Here is a 20,840-nt window from a genome sequence, read left to right on the forward strand (position 1 = left end):
TAGAGTGGCACATCCTAATTACCAAGCCCGCCATCAATGTTACACACATACCTGAGCCTGTGCGCTCCAAGCCCAGCTCAGCGTTGGGCAGCGGGTGCCCTGTGATTGGCTGAATGGGTCACGTGCCGGCGGCGGACACAAGGGTCTATGATTGGCCTGGTGGAGCTTGACACATGTTGAGGCGGGGCTGGCCTGTGGGTGATCGCGGCCACCCGTAGTCCAGCCTCCCTGCCTGCTGTGCGCTGTGTGTCTCCTCACTGAGGTCTATTTCTCATCTGCCCTCTCACCCCCCTCTGTCAGCCACCTCCTCTTTGTAAGCCAACCCCCCTCCTATGTCAGCTAGCCCCTCCTTTGTCAGCTAGCCCCCTCCTCTGTCAGCTACCCCCCTCTGTCAGCTACCCCCCCTCCTCTGTCAGCTACCCCCTCTCCTCTGTCAGCTACCCCCTCCCCTCTGTCAGCTACCCCCCCTCTCTCAGCTACCTCCAAACAGCATGCACCCCACCTTCTTCCCCCGCTCCAGTGGGGCTAATGTTCTGCAGCCGGGTCACACTGCACTGTCTGTCTGTGCGCTCTCTCTCTCCCACCCAGCCGCTGGCGCCGATGCCACCAGAGACAGTGCATGGAGGGGCACTGGACTGGTGTCCTAGCAACCAGGGACGCTTTTGCAGGTGAAAACATGGTATTACAGATTCCGCCCCTAACAGGTTCACAAACGCACACACATCTTTACAATGGCTCCTGGAAGGTAAGGGTTTTTTGTCTCGCTGTAATGGAGGTCTCTATTGGGGGGGCACAGGCACTGTCTGATGTTTAATCTGTTATTTTATTTTCTATTTGTGGGGTGCCTGTGAATTGCTTTGAATTTTTTTGGCTTTTTTTGTAATTAAAGGTGCTTGAAGGGGTTGTAGAATGCACAGTGCCACTTTGTGAATAGTTTGTATGGGGTTGGGTTCAGTAGAGCTGATTCAGGTTTTTGGATGGAGGTACACTACCCTACTGACACTGTCCACTGCCCTACTGACACTGTTTACTGCTCCACTAAAACTGTCCACTGCTCTACTGACATTGTCCACTGCTCTACTGACAGCGTCCACTGACCCACTGACAGCGTCCACTGCCCCACTGACAGCGTCCACTGCCCCACTGACACCGTCCACTGCTCTACTGACATTGTCCACTGCTCTACTGACACCATCCATTGCCCTACTGACACCATCCACTGTTCTACTGACCCTGTCCACTGCCCCACTGACACTGTCCTCTGCTCTACTGACACCGTCCTCTGCTCTACTGACACCGTCCTCTGCTCTACTGACACCGTCTGAAGTGGAATCAAACGGTATTTCTATATACCTGACAAGACCAGCTAGGTATAATCACGGCAATTACCACATTCACAAGGCCCACTCAGTACTGCAGTACTGAGGAGATAGCTTCTTTTGTGAACACAAGAAGAGATGAGTCAAAGTCGATGTTCAAAGCTATCTGATTTAATTTTGGGCGGTTATACAACTTATATACGTTATCATTAGCCAATCATAATATGGAAAATGGGCGGGGTTAATACAGAGGTGTACATTACATATCATTACATATCATTAACTATGCCATCTGCTTTCATGACTCATAGTCATGAGTCCTGCTTCCCTGTGTCATGTCTCATGACACAGGAAGGGGCCCAGACATATTGAGCAACATTCCTTTATTTAGACGATACAGAATAAAACTGTTTACACAAGCTATATTTTCCTATATGTGTGCTTTATAGAGAACCTGTTATCAACTAGTTGACTTTAACTAGAGTCTGAATATACAAGTTTAAAATATATGAATGCAAAATGGAGTCACCTCTGTTCAGTCATATAACTACAATCCCCTCTTTCAGACACGAAGGTCACAAAGGTGACGAAGGTGACTGACCTCTCTGCATGATGACACACACATAACAAACTCAAAGCAGGCACACAAAAATAATGCCAGAAACAAAGTCACTATAATACACACAACAATATCCTTGATCCAGGAAAATACTCCATTGAAACCAAACCATCCCATGTTACCCAGGGGGCTCCCAAGTAATTATTTATCCTTTTCATCATGTCAATACCCCCTTCGATGTCAATACCCCCTTCGGTTCCCGAGGGGGAACCATGCCCAGGTCATGTCCTTTTTCCAAAAACAATGACCTGGCATAACGATGTTTGAGGGGGCATTTAGGATGAACACCAGCCTTGAGCAAGTGACGTTCCCCACTGTCCCCGAGAATTCCCATTGTCGGAACCAATGAGGTCAAGTAACACCATTCCCTGGGATCACTCGGAATCCATGGATGGCATGTCCTTCCAAAACAAATATACTTGCTGTTTCCCAAGGCCAGTGGCTGTCTGCTAAGGACCCGTTGGGTACCTTCAGAGAATTCTGCAAGGGCAAGCTGTGAGAGTTAGCCTAGCCATTCAGTATGGGGTTCAGAGGCATGCATGAAGGCATATATAGTGTGATTTAAGGCATGATCTGAGGTGTCAAACACTGTGGAGTTCCCTCAGACTGAATACACATCCCCTCTATGTCTAATGAGTGTGTTATTAGTGGTGTTATCGGGTGGGCCACATATAACCTTAAGGCCCCCCCCACAGAGGCTGGCGGATGACATGTGAACCAATACATATATAGTACAGTGCTCATGACAGCATCCCTCGAAACATTATCCAACAGCTACAGTTTCAAATCATATTTCACACTGAAGTGGTTGAGCACCAAAACAACAATCCCAATATGCCCCCAACAGTCACCCGGACCACCTTCTTAAACATGCAAAAAAAGCAAACAATAAACATGTAATCTCAGCTGCATAGCAATTGTCCATGGGTTGCAAAAGGGGAGGAAGGGGCGTGATAGCAGTCCATAAAAACAAGTGGGAGGGGCATGATAACCTTTAGGCCAGATAAAAATAGTTCCAAAGAAATACACAAAAAGAAAAGTCTCTTGGATAGCTTCTGAATGTCCAATAAATTCGCAAAAAAGGAAGGAAAAGGAAATGTCCACGTTATAACTCTCATTCTCCTCAACTTTTCCCAAAACCTTTGGTTCAATTCTGTGATCATTCATATGTACAGATATGAATTCTCTACCCCAAAACACTGCCTCATGTAAGGATAGAACTTGATATCCACAGACTAACTGGAACTGATGCGTTGGGCGAGACCTGGGTCTTCAGGCTGGACCATTTGGATCCCTCTCATGTGGTGCTCACCAGAATTTCATACCTCAGGTTTGCGTCATTTGGCTCCCCCTCAAGGTGTCATTCCCAAGAACACTTTCCAGCACTTTTCCACTTTCCAGCAGGAGTCTGCCTTTAGTCATCTAAGCACCTCCTATGGTACAACAAAGAACAATGAAGATTTCCATGTAAAAGCTATAGTCATCTCTTCATCCGGATAGGGTATAGGATAGGGTGCAGAGTATGCACGGGGTGTAGGGTATGACTGGGGTGGGCATTTCTTCATGTGTATGGGGCTGTGGGTGAATGCTGGCTGGCTGGGATGGCGGAGCTGGGGCAGATACTCCTCATGAGTAATCACAGAATCTACCTGATCAATTCAGGCTTTAACTGTTGGAGGTATTAAAAATAATATTCTTCATTAACTCAAACATAAGTAAAGCATGTAGGAATGAAAATGTTTATCAGCAAGGGTCTTCATTATATAGTTTCAATATTTTTAACTAAACATTTTTCCAAATCCGTATTACAGCAGAACTTCAACAAAACTTAAACCCGTTTAGTTTCTTCTATTCCCGGGACCCCAGTGGACCCGAGGGACTTAGAACAGAACATTTTACCTAAACATATATTCTGACTCAGAAGTCTTTCAACTTTGCAAATATGTCTGATCATCAGCAACAAACAAAACATTGATGTATAAACATCATTATCATCATCAACATTTCATGACTGACACTCTGGGAATGCAAAAGGTAATTCAATTCACGTGAAGTCACGTTACGTCACTGATGCATATTGTCACGTCACGTGACTTCATCAGAGGGTTCCTCTGATAAAGTCACGTGATGTGACAATATGGGTCAGGATTGGAGCACGGGACACTGTCACAACCTAACGGCAGGAGACGAGCTTGGCGCTCGTGGATGCTATGTGCCGCAGTCTGCTTTTAAATGTGAGTCTGCTTTACTGTTTTAATAAAATTAGTTTATCATATGGGATTGTGCTATGTATACTCTTTCCTTATACCCAATATACACCTACTACATCTGACGAGCATTGTGGAGCTGGGACTAACTGAAGATATCTACTGAGGCATACGAACTCGGCGTTCATTGATTGATGCCCACACTCATTTTAAAAAAGTGAGTGCATCCCTTCTTTCTGGTCCGTCCCCTCCCTGGTCGTCACAGTGTTATATTTGATATATTGCTTATGTCATTTTCCATTATCGTTCTATATATTCACCATTGGAACCATTTGAAACACCGGATGGGATATCCATGTCCGCCTGTGGTCTGTAACTAAGCACATGCTGTATACCTTACAGCAGTAAGGTGAGCTGCTTATAGACAAGGAGGTGTTCACACTGAAGATTTGTATGCTGCTTGGTGGTGGGACTGCTATTTATTCACCTACATGGACTCACTGTATTCAGCTTCTAAATCTATGTCAGCCAATTTGTGCTAGTTTTGTGACTAGACCACTTGGACATTTTGTTGAGTGTTTCACTTAAGTTTGTTCAACCTTATCCATTGTATATTCATTTTTTGAGATATTTGTTATATGCCACACAGTAGTCACTTTTGTTATACACTATACATGCTATAATTGATTTTATCATTTTGTATATCGGTATCTCCTTTTTAGTGTATCTGTGGCCCCTTTTGGGCTGTTTTCACCTCTCTATCACATTCACTTTACACTTAGTCCCTTCCACATTCCACTCCCTTCCCCTTTTAATCACAGCGCAACTACCATTTTTCTTTCTGTTTATACTTTTTCTGTTTGGATCAATTATACAGGTGTTGCAGCAGTGTCCCTTAGTATAGGTCCTTCGTGACAGCGCGGGAGTAACTCCTATTAATTCTTTTGACCCCAAGGATTGCCACCGATCACAGTCCACAAACAGTCCATGAAACAGAGACAATCGTGGAAGAAGTGTTTAAACATGTTCTCCCTCCGATGATCGCTGCACTCCGAGAATCCTCACTGATCGACACAGAAACGGCCAGTCCACGAAGCTGTGACCTCAGCACTTCACTGGAGATCCGTGTCAGAATTCACACCCCCAAACTCACCAGCCCAGAGGTGGAGAATCGGGGAGTGAAGAGGGAATCTGGGGGAATCCGAGGGGGAAGGAGGAAGATTTATAACTTCCCTCCACCTCATTCAGACGCCCCAAAACAGTTACCATGTCCCCCTTTAAGTGTACCAAGCAGTGACAATTTTATCACTGCCCAATAAACTGACATCTCGTGTTTCTGTGACTCTCTGGTACCATAATCCTGCAATGTCTCACGAGACCCCAGCATCAGGGGCTACTTATTGCACGAGGTGGGATGCTTTCAACAAGGGTTCTAACCTCCCCACCAGCTCTCTCCCTTTTTACCCTTGGTTGAACCTTTTCCTGGACAAGCAGGTGTGGGTGCCCTCCCTGAAGCCTTGGTCTCACAGTCCTCCTTCCCTACATCAGATATATCTGGTACAGTAGAGGCACCATGTCCCGATGCCACCTGGGAATCAGTCCCCACCACCTGTGTCTGTTGCCCAACAATGATCTGCACTGATCTGCACATTTTACAGACCCACCTGTACCGACTCATTATAACTTCAGCAAGCAACAATAAACAAACAAACAGGGCACGTTTACACAAAAATCCTTATTTTAAGAACATACTGATACTCCAAATTTTAACCTGGCCAGGACACTTTAAATTCTTAATTATTTAAATGAAATAAATTATTTTAAACAAAACTCTTTCTGTGTTAATTTCCTTAACTGCTTAAAAACTCCTATCCCGGCTGTCCTTTAAGGTCGTTTCCTCAAAGATACTTCATGATCAATAAATACATGACCACGAAAATCTCTCGCACTTGCTACAGCAAACATGAAAAAATCAATCCTTCAAGCTCGGTATGCCAGTAAAACATTCAACGTCTCCTTTAAATCTCAAACAACTCCGACTGCTAACTTCCTGTTTTTTAAAAGAAATTGTATTCTCTTTTTTTTTCTTTCTCCATGTGTCAGTTTTAAAACAGCTTTGAAATTGGCTTCTCTAAAAAGTAAAATGCACTGAAAAAGCCTCATATAATGCAAACCTTCTTTTAATAAATAACTCAAATCTCTCTTTACCTTCTAACTTCACTTGCTTTACCCTCTACAATGTAGGATGTTTTTATTAAACACCTTTTAAACTACTCACTTACTAATCTCATCACACCGTTACCTTACACAAATCCCCTTCCAACTAACACATTTCTTCACAAGCTTCAAAAATACCACTCTTTTCTTTTTCCACCGAGTTACCAGACCAACATGAACAAACAAATTACGCATTTTTTAAACAGAATCAAGCACTTATAATTCCAAAGCTCTATAACCAAAATACTAGCAAAGGGGAGAAGTCATATTATTCATATAACAGTACTCACCACTTCCACCTGAACATAACAAGGGAAATTTACTTTACTCTAAATTAATTTGCCCCTCTTGGGACATCATATAACACAGTGAAAACCCCATACAGACTTGATCCCACACAACAGATATCTTATACTTTTATGTTGCAAATGCGATAGACAAGAAAAGCAAGATACAGCAAAAGTTTGTGGGTCCCGGTGGTAATTGTCTTATTACCCCTTTATCTTATTCTCCTTCACCAAAAAGGAGCGTAATATTATGTTTTAAAACTTGTCACAGGCTTACCTAAAACCAGGGGCTTCCCAAAAGCCACACTACATTTTAAACTTCTTAAAAGGCTTACCTAAAGCCAGATCCGCATGGTCCGTCTCACACTTCTCTTTTTTTTTTTCAAAAGACTAAGGTTTTATCAGAGCTAAGGCAAGAAGAACCTTGCCGTAGGTGAGCCTTACCTAAATTCTGTCCTAAATCCAAAAATCTCAAGCAGTGCCTCTAAACCGAAGTGGAATCAAACAGTATTTCTATATACCTGACAAGACCAGCTAGGTATAATCACGACAATTACCTCACTCACAAGACCCACTCAGTACTGCAGTACTTCTTTGTGAACACAAAAAGAGATGAGTCAAAGTGGATGTTCAAAGCTATCTGATTTAATTGTGGGCGGGTATACAACTTATATACGTTATCATTAGCCAATTATATATGGAAAATGGGCGGGGTTAATACAGAGGTGTACATTACATATCATTACATATCATTAATTATGCCATCTGCTTTCATGACTCATAGTCATGAGTCCTGCTTCCCTGTGTCATGTCTCATGACACAGGAAGGGGCCCAGACATATTGGGCAACATTTCTTTATTTAGACGGTACAGAATAAAACTGCTTACACAAGCTATATTTTATATATGTGCTTTATAGAGAACCTGTTATCAACTAGTTGACTTTAACTAGAGCCTGAATATACAAGTTTAAAATATATGAATCCAAAATGGAGTCACCTCTGTTCAGTCATATTACTACACCGTCCTCTGCTCTACTAACACTGTCATCTGCTCTACTGACGCCATCTACTGCTCAACTGACGCAATCCACTGATCTTCTGACACCATCCACTGCTCTACTGGCTGACAGTGTCCACTTTAAGTACCCCCCCACCACTGTTAATGCAATTTGGCCACTGCCACTGTTCACCGTAGCACACCTCATTACTACTCTCTTTGGGTAACCCAAAAGGTGTCCCAGGTATTTTAAAATCCTATAGCATGTACTACAAAAAAATTGCAGTGCGCCATGAAAGTGTTCGGGTTTGGCTTGAAGAAAAGGTGGCCCCTCTCCCGCCGCCAATAAAAGTGATCTTGTGGCGAATCCGCCGCAGAGACCACTTTTATCTGAAAGCGGACTGCCCGCTAAAGAAGAGGATACTGGGGTTATGGAAGCTAGCGGCTGTCATAACAACGATACTCCTCTTCAAACTAGCAACGTATAACAACTGTGGGCGGTCCATAAGTGATTGTTTGAACATTTTGAGGCACAGACCAACTTGAACATTACAATGTAATATTCTGTAGCCTAGCTGGTGGTATGATTATGCCTGATTTTTGAATCTCAAAGCGGTACATTGTTTCGCATGGAAATTTGGCATTTTTTTGTATTGTAGGCCTGTAATTCTTAGGAATAACTCACTTAAATCTGTCCAATCAAGAGTCTAGTAGACATCCCGGGTATGATAACGTTTGAAACACGAAAACATAAATTATAATATAATAAATAACTATAAATAATTATAAAAAATAATAATATAATACTAATAAAACTAATTTCTCCACGATTCACTCAATATTGCAAGTGTTCTAATTTACTATCGCTGTTTTCTAGCTGGTCTAAAACAGCTTTTAAGGTAAATGAACACTTTTTGGTTGCCATGGACAATCTCAAGTTTCCAGGCAGAAAGAACAGTGTATATAATATAAAACTGCAAGCAGGGCACTGGTAAAAGCACTAAGGACAAAAGGGATGTGAAATAATTTGATACAGTAATGTAATCTGTAAGATTACATGTACTTTGTGTTATGTTTTTTGTTCTTTTTGAATGCGCTGCCGGGCTCCGCCCCCATGCGTCGCAACGCTCGCAGGGAATGGAGCCCGGAACATAGGACATCGGGCAGATGATCTGACGGAGGACACAGCAGGGGGGACATCGCAGGATCCTGGAGACAAATTAACCACTTCCCGAACGGCGCACGCCGATGTACGTCGGCAGAATGGCACGACTGGGCAAATCCCTAGTACTGACTTAACCCCTCCCCGCCCCCTAGTGCTTAACCCCATTCACTGCCAGTGTCATTTACACAGGTATCAGTGCATTTTTATAGCACTGATTGCTGTATAAATGACAATGGTCCCAAAAATGTGTCAAAAATGTCCGATGTATCCGCCATAATGTCTCAGTCACAATAAAAATCGCTAATCGCTGCCATTACTAGTAAAAACAAAATTATTAATAAAAATGCCATAAAACTATCCCCTATTTTGTAAACGCTATAACTTTTGCACAGACCAATCAATAATCCCTTATTGCGATTTTTTTTTTACCAAAAATAAGTAGAAGAATACGTATCGGCCTAAACTGAGGAAAAAAAATGTTTTTTTAATTATTTTTTGTGGATATTTATTATAGCAAAAAGTAAAAAATAATGCGTTTTCTTCAAAATTGTCGCTCTTTTTTTGTTTATAGCGCAAAAAATTAAAACTGCAGAGGTGATCAAATACCACCAAAAGAAAGCTCTATTTGTGGGAAAAAAAGGACGTCAATTTTGTTTGGGAGCCACGTCGCACGACCGCGCAATTGTCAGTTAAAGCGACGCAGTGCCAAATCGCAAAAAGTGCTCTGGTCAGGAAGGGGGTAAATTCTTCCGGGGCTGAGGAGGTTAAGTAAGCTTTACCAGGATTCTGCAATGCAATCCTGAGTGTGGCTCGGAGTTACCGCTAATGGTACTGAAATTTAACCTCAAGCCACACTTGGGAATACCGCCAGGAGGGTTAACTAACTTAGTTAGGCTGACCAGGCATACCTCAGCAAGGTGATAGTCCATTATTGGTGTGTCCCACGCTTTGGCAGGTCTCTAGACTCCTGGTGTCCTCCGACAGACTGCTGGTGCAGCAGTCCCCCTTTTGGTGTTCCACGGCAATCACTGCATCCTCCTGTGTGGGCTGTAGCTCCAGAACCTGCCATTCCCCTTTGTTTATATCACAGGATAGATAAGCTTATTCAAAAACCCAGCACATTAAATCCTTCCCCAGCCTGGGCCAGCCAACTGCCTTCATAACAAATTGTAGGCAACCTACCTACATGCAGGAAAATATTGATGCATAGGAGCATCACCATTCACATGAGTACAGGGTGCACATCCATTCACTTCTATGGCCAACAGTATGCCCCACTTGCGGCTCTTTGGACACAGGAAAACGCTGTTTTTTTTTGTTTTGTTTTTTACACTAAGAATATTTTATGCCTAAAAATGTTAGTATGCATATTTTTTTCTGAAGCAGGTAGCGAAGTGCAATCAGTGTATGGATCCTTTTGGTGCCTCTTGTTCTCTATAGGTTGCGAGATGGCAAATGGCTAATAAGTAAAAAAAAAAAAAGTCTAAAATCCGCCATGTGTCGTTACTGAAAAATAACAGAAAATCTGCTGAAGATGAAGAAATAAAAGACTTTTATATGGTAACACATACTAAGTGATCTGTCAGACATCTGCTGTTTCAAACACTTGTGACAGCACTTAATGCTCCGCTAGGAATGAGCTCATAGTAGAATATGTTAAAAACAAGCTTCTGGTTGAACACAGACAACAAAACCCAGAGTGTTTTTTTAACAGCAACAAAAAAGCTTTTTGGAGATAAATCAGAATTACAGGCCAAGTACTGGGAGATGAACAATAATCAACAACGTGAAACACGTCAATGCTTTGTGTGCTGAGACTTGTCACAGAAAATCAGAACGTCGAATACTCGAAAGGGAGAGGAAAAAAGTACAACAAAAGCCCCTGGCTTGAATGAATTGTGTATTATTAAAACTGAATTCTGGCTAAACAGCTAAATGCACAATAGAATTTCAAGTGTACAAGCTATTTTGCTTGCCAACATATTTGTAATTCTGTTCAGACAACCTTGTGATACCCACCACTGCCGTGAGTGACCTTCTCTGTTGCTCACTTCTTGATATCTGGCAGTGCCTAGGCACTCCTTTTCTCCAATGTGGGACCATCTTATGGTGGCCAAGCTTGGTGCAATGTATGGCTGATAACTGATGAGTGACCGATAGTGATGGCTTCAAGTCGATTGCTTGTGGTGTAAGAAAAATGGATCATACAGGGGCAATCGATGGTGGTTTTCTGCCCCCAAAGTGATTTCTGTGGTTCACTACTTCTTATCGCTCAAGAGCATAAAAGAAGACCCGTGCTTCCATCCAGGACCGGATCCCAGATCTGGCTTATCGATCAAAAGATGGGGTACAAATGTATGAAACATCAATCAAATTTGATTTATTTTTAGCTTGATGCGGTTAATTGGTTTAGATAGATCATTTTATAGCACTGTGTATGACTGCCATTAACTATAGAGCAGGGTTTCTCAACCAGGATTCCATGGAAACCAAGGATTCCTACATAGGTTGCTAGGGGTTCCTTAAGCAATGAGCATATTCTGCCTCTCAGATAAGTTCCCACTGACACCATTGATCTTTTTAGCTAACTGTAATGGAGTAATTCTTCCCAATGACCATCACACTAACGTATCATGATTTGAAGATATAGTCATTTTTAGCAAGAGTTCCACAAGACTGGAAAGTTATTTCAAGGGTTCCTCTGTGTTGAAAACATTTAGAAAGGCTGCTCTAGCCCAACCAGCTCTGATAACTGCTACTGAATTTGGATTGTCTACCTGAGCACTGTAGCGACATTTGGTGATGCACTACTGACAGCTCATCATTTTTCTGGCTTACTGCTGGAGGGGAAGCAGTATTTGTGGACCTGAAGCACAAGGATCTCCCTGCTCCTATTTTATTTATTTTGCTTGTCTGTATTAAAGCTTTCCATCTTCTGTGCTGCTGTTGTCAGTGGATATCTAATACCTCCACCTCTCTTGTTCCCACCATCAGTTATCACCAGTTTATTAGATGACCACTAACTAGCTAGTCGGATGTAACATATGGAAGCAAAGCCCTGTTTCTCAATCAACATGGCCACTGCCTTATATAGATGTTGAACAAAGCATGGTTAGTCTGTCCTGGGAAAACGTGGGCAGCCTTCAGGTAATATTATTGAGCAGTCCTTGGCCCTCTGCTAGATTTGTTTCAGGCACAGTTTCCAAAGTAGAGAATATCCATAAGAGTTAAGCCTCATACACACGATCAATTTTCTGACGGGAAATGTGTGATGACAGGCTGTTGGCGGTAAATCTGACCATGTGTATGCTCCATCGGACATTTGTTGTCGGATGTTCCGCGGACAAATGCTGGATCGCAGGTTTTAAAATTTTCCGCAGACAAATGTCTGTTGTCGGATTTTCCGAGCGTGTGTACACAATTCCGTCGGACAAAAGTCCAAAGTACAAACAAGCATGCTCGGAAGCAAGGACGAGCCAGAAGCGGACGGTCTTGTAAACTAGCTTTCGTAATGGAGAATTAACATTCGTAACTTGCAAATTATGAAATCTCAAAATGAAGCGCACATTCTCTTCTTCTTTAATGGGATAATAATGAAGCTGCTTTGCTGGTGATACTGATGGAGTTATTGCAAACAAATTTTACATTTTTTTTCTAGTGATATCAAGAATAATATTATGCGTTTTTTATTTGGGCAAGTTACCACAGCACCATTATCCTGTAGTTCTTAAGATCAAAGATTGGACTAAGTTGGTGTCCCTTGTCAATTTTACATTGTATTTTTTTAAATGTAACTGCCTACTCCCAAACTGTCATTTGAAGTAAAACACATAGCCAAGTATTATTCTCCACAATTTTTTTACTGTGCATTAAAAAAAAAAAAATTAGACATGCTATTTGCCAATAGAACTTAACCAAAAAGTGCATTCTATGCATCCAAAAATATAGAAAATATACCAAATCATTAATCAACAAAAAAAAACCGTCAAAGCAATAACTCCAAGGCCATTAATAAATAATGTGTATCAGATTCTGCAACATGGCTGGTTGATGAACGGCCATTCAGAAACTAACTGAAAAGCACAAAATGAAAAGGGGGAAATGAAAAGTGCGAAATGAAAAGTGCGAATTAACAATCACCAAACTTCTACTAACACGAAATTTGCAGAAGGAGCCCAAAGTGTGGCGCTAAAAAGCTGAAAAACAACGTAGTACGTCACTACGTTCGTATTTGTTTGCTGACATTCCCTTGCCGGTTGTATGCAAGACAAGTTTGGGCCAACGCCCTTCAGACAAAAGTACACGGTTTTGTTGGCCAACAATCTGATCGTGTGTACAAGGCTTAAGAGTAATGACAATGAGCCATGGACAGCTCCCTCCCAAAAACAATTAGGGAAAACCAAACATTTAAAAATGTGACAGTGAAATAAAAAAATTGCATTAACGCTGCATTTCAGGCAAATATACATTTTTTTTTAATGCAAGCAGTGCATTTTATATTTATTGATGCACTGTAGAATACAGAGCTGCATTTGTGTATGCACATGATTTTGATTTATAGCAGGGATGCTTACAATAATCAGTAGAACCTTTATCCCAAAAAAACACGTGTGGTAACTGCCTATAGAGTATTAGCTGGAGTTTGGAATTCTGCATTATTAGTCTGGGGGAAGGAGAGTGTCAGGTGCAATAGCAGATTTTAAAAACACTAACAAATTGAAGCCAAAGCTGTTCACTGTGCTCCTTCACCCAGATTGGGGGCACTCTAATACAGGAGCAGTGTTCCTAGATCACCAAATGAAAACTGGGGGAAAAAAGCCTAAAAAAAAAGGAAAACTAATGCAACCACCACATTTAATGATTGGTAACTTACAATATAATACATTTATACTTTTAAGGTTAAACACATTTTTGGTTTTGGGTTCTTTTCAAATAATTTATTGAGAATACAACAATACAATTTTACAGTACTGGTTTTAAATTTATGTAAGGTTACAAAATATGAGGAAAAGGAACTTCTCAATAATAACTTAGAATAATAATACTTAAGTTATCTTGTAGAAATCAGTAAGAAAATCTAGTTTCCAGTGTACATATCTGAATTAAATGGTTATAACAATTAATAGAGCTTTTGTAATTGGAAAAATAAATAAATAAGTAAGTAGATAAATATATATATATATATATATATATATATATATATATATATATAAAAAATACAATATGTCACAATAGTGATACATAAAATGCAACTAAATTAGATAAATCAGGTATTAATGAGATGACCTAGAGAGACACCCAAACAACTAGGGCCAAGGTCCGGCTATTTGGCCCGGCATATCCCGGGTGCATGGGTGCCCCTCCAAAGCATCCCCATCAAAGGTATAGTTAGTTTGCATCTGAAAAAGACATAGTTTGCCTAACCAAATAATAATTTAATAGAAATAGATAATGACATATTTTATTATTATACATCACTAAAAATAAAATTTAATAAATGGGAATATGTGGTGGGATCTGAAAGGGTTATGGAGGGAATTTGGGGTCTCCAGAGAGAAGCGAGTGTTAAATATTTATGGGAACATGTAATAATATAGACCGTGAAGGTGGTAGATCTCATTAGGGTAAAAGAAGTGAATAGTTCAAATCCAGTGATAGTATGTGTGTTATCCATGGAAGCCAAAGAGATTCAAATTTGTCCAGTTTATCAAGTATGATTGCCTCCATTTTAGCATGGATCATAGCTTGAGTTACACGTTGTTTTACAGATATGTCACAAAGCTTATTGGTTTTCCAGGCTTTTGCTATCGATTGTTTTGCAGCTGTTGTGACATATAGTAAAAGTTTAAATTGACGTTGAGTTATGTTTCGTAGCTTATTATTTAGGAGGGCTACCAATGGATCTGGTTGTAATGTGGTTTCAAACATTGTAGAGAGAATTTGAAATACTTTTGACCAATATGTTTGGACTATTGGACAAGTCCACCAAATATGCAGATGTGTACCAATGTCGCTGCATCCGCGAAAACAGTGAGGGGTATTGGGGAAGGTATTTTGATATACGTGCTGGCACTAAATACCACCTGGTAAGAATTTTATAATTTGTTTCTAGGGCAACTATGTTGGGTGTGGCTGATTTTGTAGATTGCCAGATTTGTGACCAATCCAGTGAGTGGAGGAAGGTTTAAATCAGCTTCCCATTTGGTAGTATAAGACGGGGGAGAGGAATTTGTTTGTGAAAGTAGTTGAGCATATATGTCAGAGATAAGTCCTCGTCTGTGTGGATCTGACATACATGATCGTGCAAATGAAGTATATTCTGGAGTTGTCAAGTTTATAGGGATGTTTTGGGATTAAAAGTTTTTAATTTGTAAGAATCTAAATGTTTCATTCCTGGGTATATTGTGTGTCTTGCTTATTGTAGGAAATGAAATAAGTTTATTAGAGTCGTAGAAGTGATGAACTCATGTAAGACCTACATTTATCCAAGCTTTAAAGGAGGAAGGTAAAGTCCAAGCTGGGTAGAAGGAGGGGTTGTTTGGAAAGGAGAGGAGAGGGTTTAGTGGAGATTGGAGACCAAAACGGAATTTAAGTCTATCCCATATTGAGAGGCTATGTTTTGTGACTAGATTTGTTATGAACGTCGTTGGAGTGGTGAAAGCCATAACAGATTTGATATAAAAAGTGGATCACATTCCACCGATTCTATAGTTACCCAAAGTGGGATTTCTTTAGTGGCATGGTATTTAATAATTTGTGCTAATTGAGAAGCATAATAGTATTTTGAGAAATTTGGAACACCCAAACCTCCACAGGTTCGGGGCATATGTAGGGTATTTTGTGGTAATCGTGGTTTAAATTTACCCCAAATAAATTGGGCTGATTTGTGTTGTAGTATTCGGAAAAAATAAGCCGGAACGTTTATAGGAAGTACACGGAACAGGTATAGGATTTTAGGCAATATGAACATTTTTACTACTGTGATTCTACCCATCCATGCTAACGGTAAAGAAGACCATTTTCTCAGTAAGGTTGATAATTGAGTTAGCATGGGAGGATAATTTGCAAAGTATAGGTCACTGGATTAGCCGTTAGTGAGATCCCTAAATATGGTATATGTGTTGTTGACCATGTAAATGGAAGGGAGTCTTGTAACTGTTTCTGTAAATCAGGTGATAACGATATATTTAGGGCTTTTGATTTTTGCTGATTTATCTTAAGACCAGATATTTTACAGAATTTTGTAAGAATTTCAATAAGGTTTGGAGCTGATAGTAGGGGCGAAGTAAGAAATACTAAGACGTCATTGGCAAATATACATAACTTATGCTGGTGACCACCTAATTCAAGTCCTTTTATATTTATATTGGATCTAATAAGTTGAGCTAGGGGCTCAATAGCCAAGGAGAATAGAAGAGGGGATAATGGACATCCCTGCCTGGTTCCTCTTTCAATATTAAAGGGGTCTGAGCGGTAACCTGAATAGGTTATATACGCTTTTGGATTATGATAAAGAGAGGAAATCCATCCCTGGAACTGCTCACCAAATCCCCATTTATGAAGAATGGCTTTAAGATAAGACCATGACAGAGTGTCAAACGCTTTTGGTAATCGATAGAGAGGAAACAGGCAGGGATTTTGCGAGACCTGGCTATATGAGCCAGTAGGGTAGCACGCCGTATGTTATCACCTGCTTGTCTGAAAGGTATGAAACCCGTTTGGTCTTTATGAATTAATGTGCCAATAATTGGATTAAGTCTATTAGATAGAATCTTTGCTAATATTTTTATGTCTATATTAAGGATTGAGATTGGTCTGTAATTGGACCATGACGTGTCATCTGCATGCGGTTTTGGAATCATGGATAAGCTAGTAGGGATTCCGTGTTAAAGGAACATCCTTCTAATAGAGAATTAAATGCGTTTGTCATAAGTGGGGCTAGTAGTGTAGTAAAGTGCTTATAAAATGTGGCTGAGTATCCATCAGGGCCTGGGCGTTTATGTAATTTTAGGGATTTTATTACTGATATGACTTCCATATTAGTGATCTGCTTATCTAAAGTTTCTTGTTGGGTGACAGAAAGGGTTGGGAGAAGAATAGAAGATAACAGTGCGTCTAATTTTGTTGAGTCGAATGTTTGTGTATTTTGGTATAAATCTTTGAGTTTTCTACGGAACTCATTGATAATTTTCTGTGGATTACTAGAAAAATTGTTTTTGGTGATTTGTAGCCGAATTGGTTTCGGAATGTGGTCTGCTCTGCCTAGAGTTAATGCTAAGAATGTGGTTGGCTTATTAGCTTTCATATATATTGTACGTTTAGTTTTGTGAAGAATCTGTATAGCTGAGTCTGTTAAAAAAAGATCAAGCTCCAACTTTGCTTTATCATAGTCTAGCTTTGTAGTTTGAGAGGGCAAATTTTGGAACATTTCAGAGGCTTTATAATAAGCTTCCTCTAATTTGTTTTGCATTTGCTGCTTCAATTTACGTCGGTAAGACGACTGGCTGATACAGACTCCTCTAATGGAAGGTTTAAGAGCTTCCCATAGATTCAGTGGATTGGTATCTGTTGGTAAATTATTAGCGATGTAATCTTGTATGGCTGTTTCTATTTTTAGACGGTATGTTGGGTCAACTAATAAATTATCATTTATAGTCCAGGATCTATGGCTAGGCCTCGGGATCAAGGATGAGAAGGACGTCATGACCGCATTGTGGTCTGACCATGCACATGGGATAATTAAGGAATTATGTATTTGTGGTAACGTGCCAATGTGGACGAATTGGTGGGCTATACGAGAAAACGTTTTGTGGGGATGGGAATAGTAAGTGTATTGTTTTCTTCTAGGGTTTTGTTCACGCCAAGAGTCAATAAGAGAATGTTGTTCAAGGAGTTGTCTGAAATTAAGGCGTTGAGGTTGTAGTGTTGTAGGGGATTTGTCTAAAATTGGGTATAAAACTTGATTTGAGTCTCCACACATCATGAGGGTACCTTTTTTATGAGATTCAACTACTGAGAACAAGTGTGAGAGGAACGAAAGAGGATTTCTGTTGGGAGCATAGTAAGAAACTATAGTTATTTCATTATCTAACAGGAGACCTGTAAGGATTATATAGCGACCCTCAGGATCTTTTATTTCTCTATGTAAAGTGAAGGGGGTTGTGTTATGAAATGCAATCAGCACTCCTCTTTGTTTTGTAGTGGCCGAGGCCATATAGACTTGTGGGTATTGGCGACTTATAAATTTAGGGGAAGACTGTGTAGAGAAGTTTGTTTCCTGCAGACATATTACATGTGCAAAAAGTGAAGAAAAGGAATGAAAGGCTTTTGTTCGTTTTGGTGGGGAGTTGAGACCCTGGACATTTAAAGACATTTTTGAATAAAGGTATTAGGGATTATAATAATTTCTTATTGTGATAATATCCAAGAAGGTTATACTCTGGAGGGGAGAAAAAAAAAAACAATAAAAAAAAAAAGAGGGGGGGGGGCAGGAAAGGATGGGTAAAAAAAAATAAAAGGGGATTAAATAGGAGAAGTAGAATAAGTAAAATTCCTGTTTTAGAGCTGTAGATGAGAAGTTGTTTTTAAATAAAGAGGAAAATAGCTCCTATATGGAGCTAGTATCCAAGGGGTGGTGAAATATCACCAACCGGTGGGTATAAATGGTCCAAAGAGAGTCCGGTCAGTAAGTCCGGCTACTCGAGGATCTATTGAGAGGCGCAGTGGATTGTCTCCGGGACAAAGGCAGCCTCCTCAAAGGCTATACAAACAATAATAAAATAAATGGGGCGGCACAGTGGTGCAGTGGGTAGCACTCTCGCCTTAGCAGTAAGAAGGGTCGCTGGTTCGAATCCCAACCACGACACTACCTGCCTGGAGTTTGCATGTTCTCCCTGTGCCTGCGTGGGTTGCCTCCGGTTTTCTCCCACACTCAAAAGACATGCTGGTAGGTTTAATGGATCCTGTCTAAAATTGTCCCTAGTATGTATGAATGTGAGTTAGGGACCTTAGATTGTAAGCTCCTTGAGGGTAGGGACTGATGTGAATGTACAATGTATATGTAAAGCTCTGCATAAATTGATGGTGCTATATAAGTACCTGAAATAATTAAAATAAAATAAATAATACAAGTCACTAATAATATAATAGCTATTATTAGGATAATGTAATAGAGATATGTTTCTATAACTTTGCATTACATCATGCACTTATAAAAAAGGGCATTGCATTTACTAAACTAAACCTAAAGAATGATATTGGAGTAATAAAGTTTGGTAACAATTATTATTTTACAAAAGATTGATTAACTTCTGCTTAAATGAAATTATAAGGATAAAGGTAATGACAGAGGAAGGATTATTCGATCCCTACTCTGAATCTACCTGAAATTAGTTACCGTTATAATAGTAACACTAGGTAAAAGAATCGTAGTGGCTTTCAGTCCATTTGATCTTCGGAATTAGGAGGTGGTGATGCAAAACGACTCCTTTTACTGGTACTGGAGTGAGCTAGTTGAGTTGGGTTGTCTAGCTGAGCCTTGGGTGAGTTTTATGATGCTCTGCGTTTGGAGCCTTCAGTCGAATTATCTGGAATTGACAAACGAAGCTCCTGGATCGCAGTCAGTAGGTCGTCCAATTTCTTGCAGGTATATGTTGTACCTTTATAGGAGAATCGCAGGGCAAATGGAAAACTCCAACGATAGGGGATGTGGTGGTATTGGAGTATTTGTAGGTGAGGTTTCATCTCTTTTCTTCTGTAGAGAGTTTGCTGCGAGAGATCTTGGAATACTTGGTAGCGATGGCCTTGAAAGGTTAATGTATCTTTATTACGTGCTGCTTCCATCAGTTGTTACTTTGTTCTAAAATAGTGTAATTTTATTACAATGTCCCTGGGGGGACCATCTTCTTTTTTAGGGGCAAGAGTTCTATGAATTCTGTCCATCTCCAATCGTTCAATGGGGATTGATGGGGCTAACTCCTGAAAAAGCGCTGTAATGGTTGATTGAAGATCTATTATAGTTTCAGGTATACCACGGAGTCGCAGGTTGGATCTCCTGGCTCTGTTTTCGAAATCTTCCAGACGTGTGTGTAGAGTAAAATTTTCTTCTTTCAAGCCTTCTAGCTCGTCAGTATGAGTATTAGTGATATAATTTATATCCTCCATTTTGTGTTCTAAGATAGATGTGCGGCGCCCTACCTCACGAATTTCCCTTGTCAGTTTTACTGTTATTGTGTCTGAGGTATTTTGGAGGGCTTTTTGTAAAACACGTTCAAACTGGCTAAGAATATCCGAGTTATTAGGAATATTCTGTAGAGATATTGGTGTTAATCCATAATCAAGGTCAGAGTCAGCAAGTTGTGAGGAAGAATAGGTAGAGTTCCCCCTTTGTGACTGTCTCTGAGGTAATGCAGAGCGGGAAGATTGTGCTGCTGTCATATTAGGTGCATTTCTTGTCAGCTTTTCTTTGTCTGCTGGCTGTTTAAATTTTGTCTTTTTCCCGCTAAACATTATATGTAGTTGTGCCCCGTAGTCTCAGTAATAAGTGGGTTACCGTATTAATGCGGTATTCGAGCGTGACTTGTCGATAGAAGTCCGTTTTCGTCCCGGTGACAGCAGGGCTCTAAGCATTCATGACTGCTCAGCAGTTTCGCGCATGTGCTCCTCTGGTTTTGGGTTCAATACCACTTAAAGTCTGGTGTAATTAAACTGGAAAGAAGACTCTGTCCTTCCCTGTTTTTACCCTTTGCAGCAGTATGTCAGCTGTGGAGGAGTATCATCCAGGTTAAAGCATGGAAGATATTACAGTACATATGAGCTCAAATTGGAAAGGTTGGGGTAGAATTAGTAAATTTGTTGTAAAGTTGAACAGCTATTCTACAACACAGTGGGGGGGAGATTTATTAAAACTGGAGCATTAAAAAAAACTGGTACAGGTCTGCAAAGAATCCAAGAGGCTTCCAGGTTGGTAAAGCTTAACTGAATGAGCTGAAGTTAGAAGCTGGATATTATGCACAGCTGCACAAGATT

The sequence above is a fragment of the Aquarana catesbeiana genome, linkage group LG13 (assembly GCF_042186555.1).
Source record: "Aquarana catesbeiana isolate 2022-GZ linkage group LG13, ASM4218655v1, whole genome shotgun sequence".
Classification (NCBI taxonomy): Eukaryota; Metazoa; Chordata; class Amphibia; order Anura; family Ranidae; genus Aquarana; species Aquarana catesbeiana.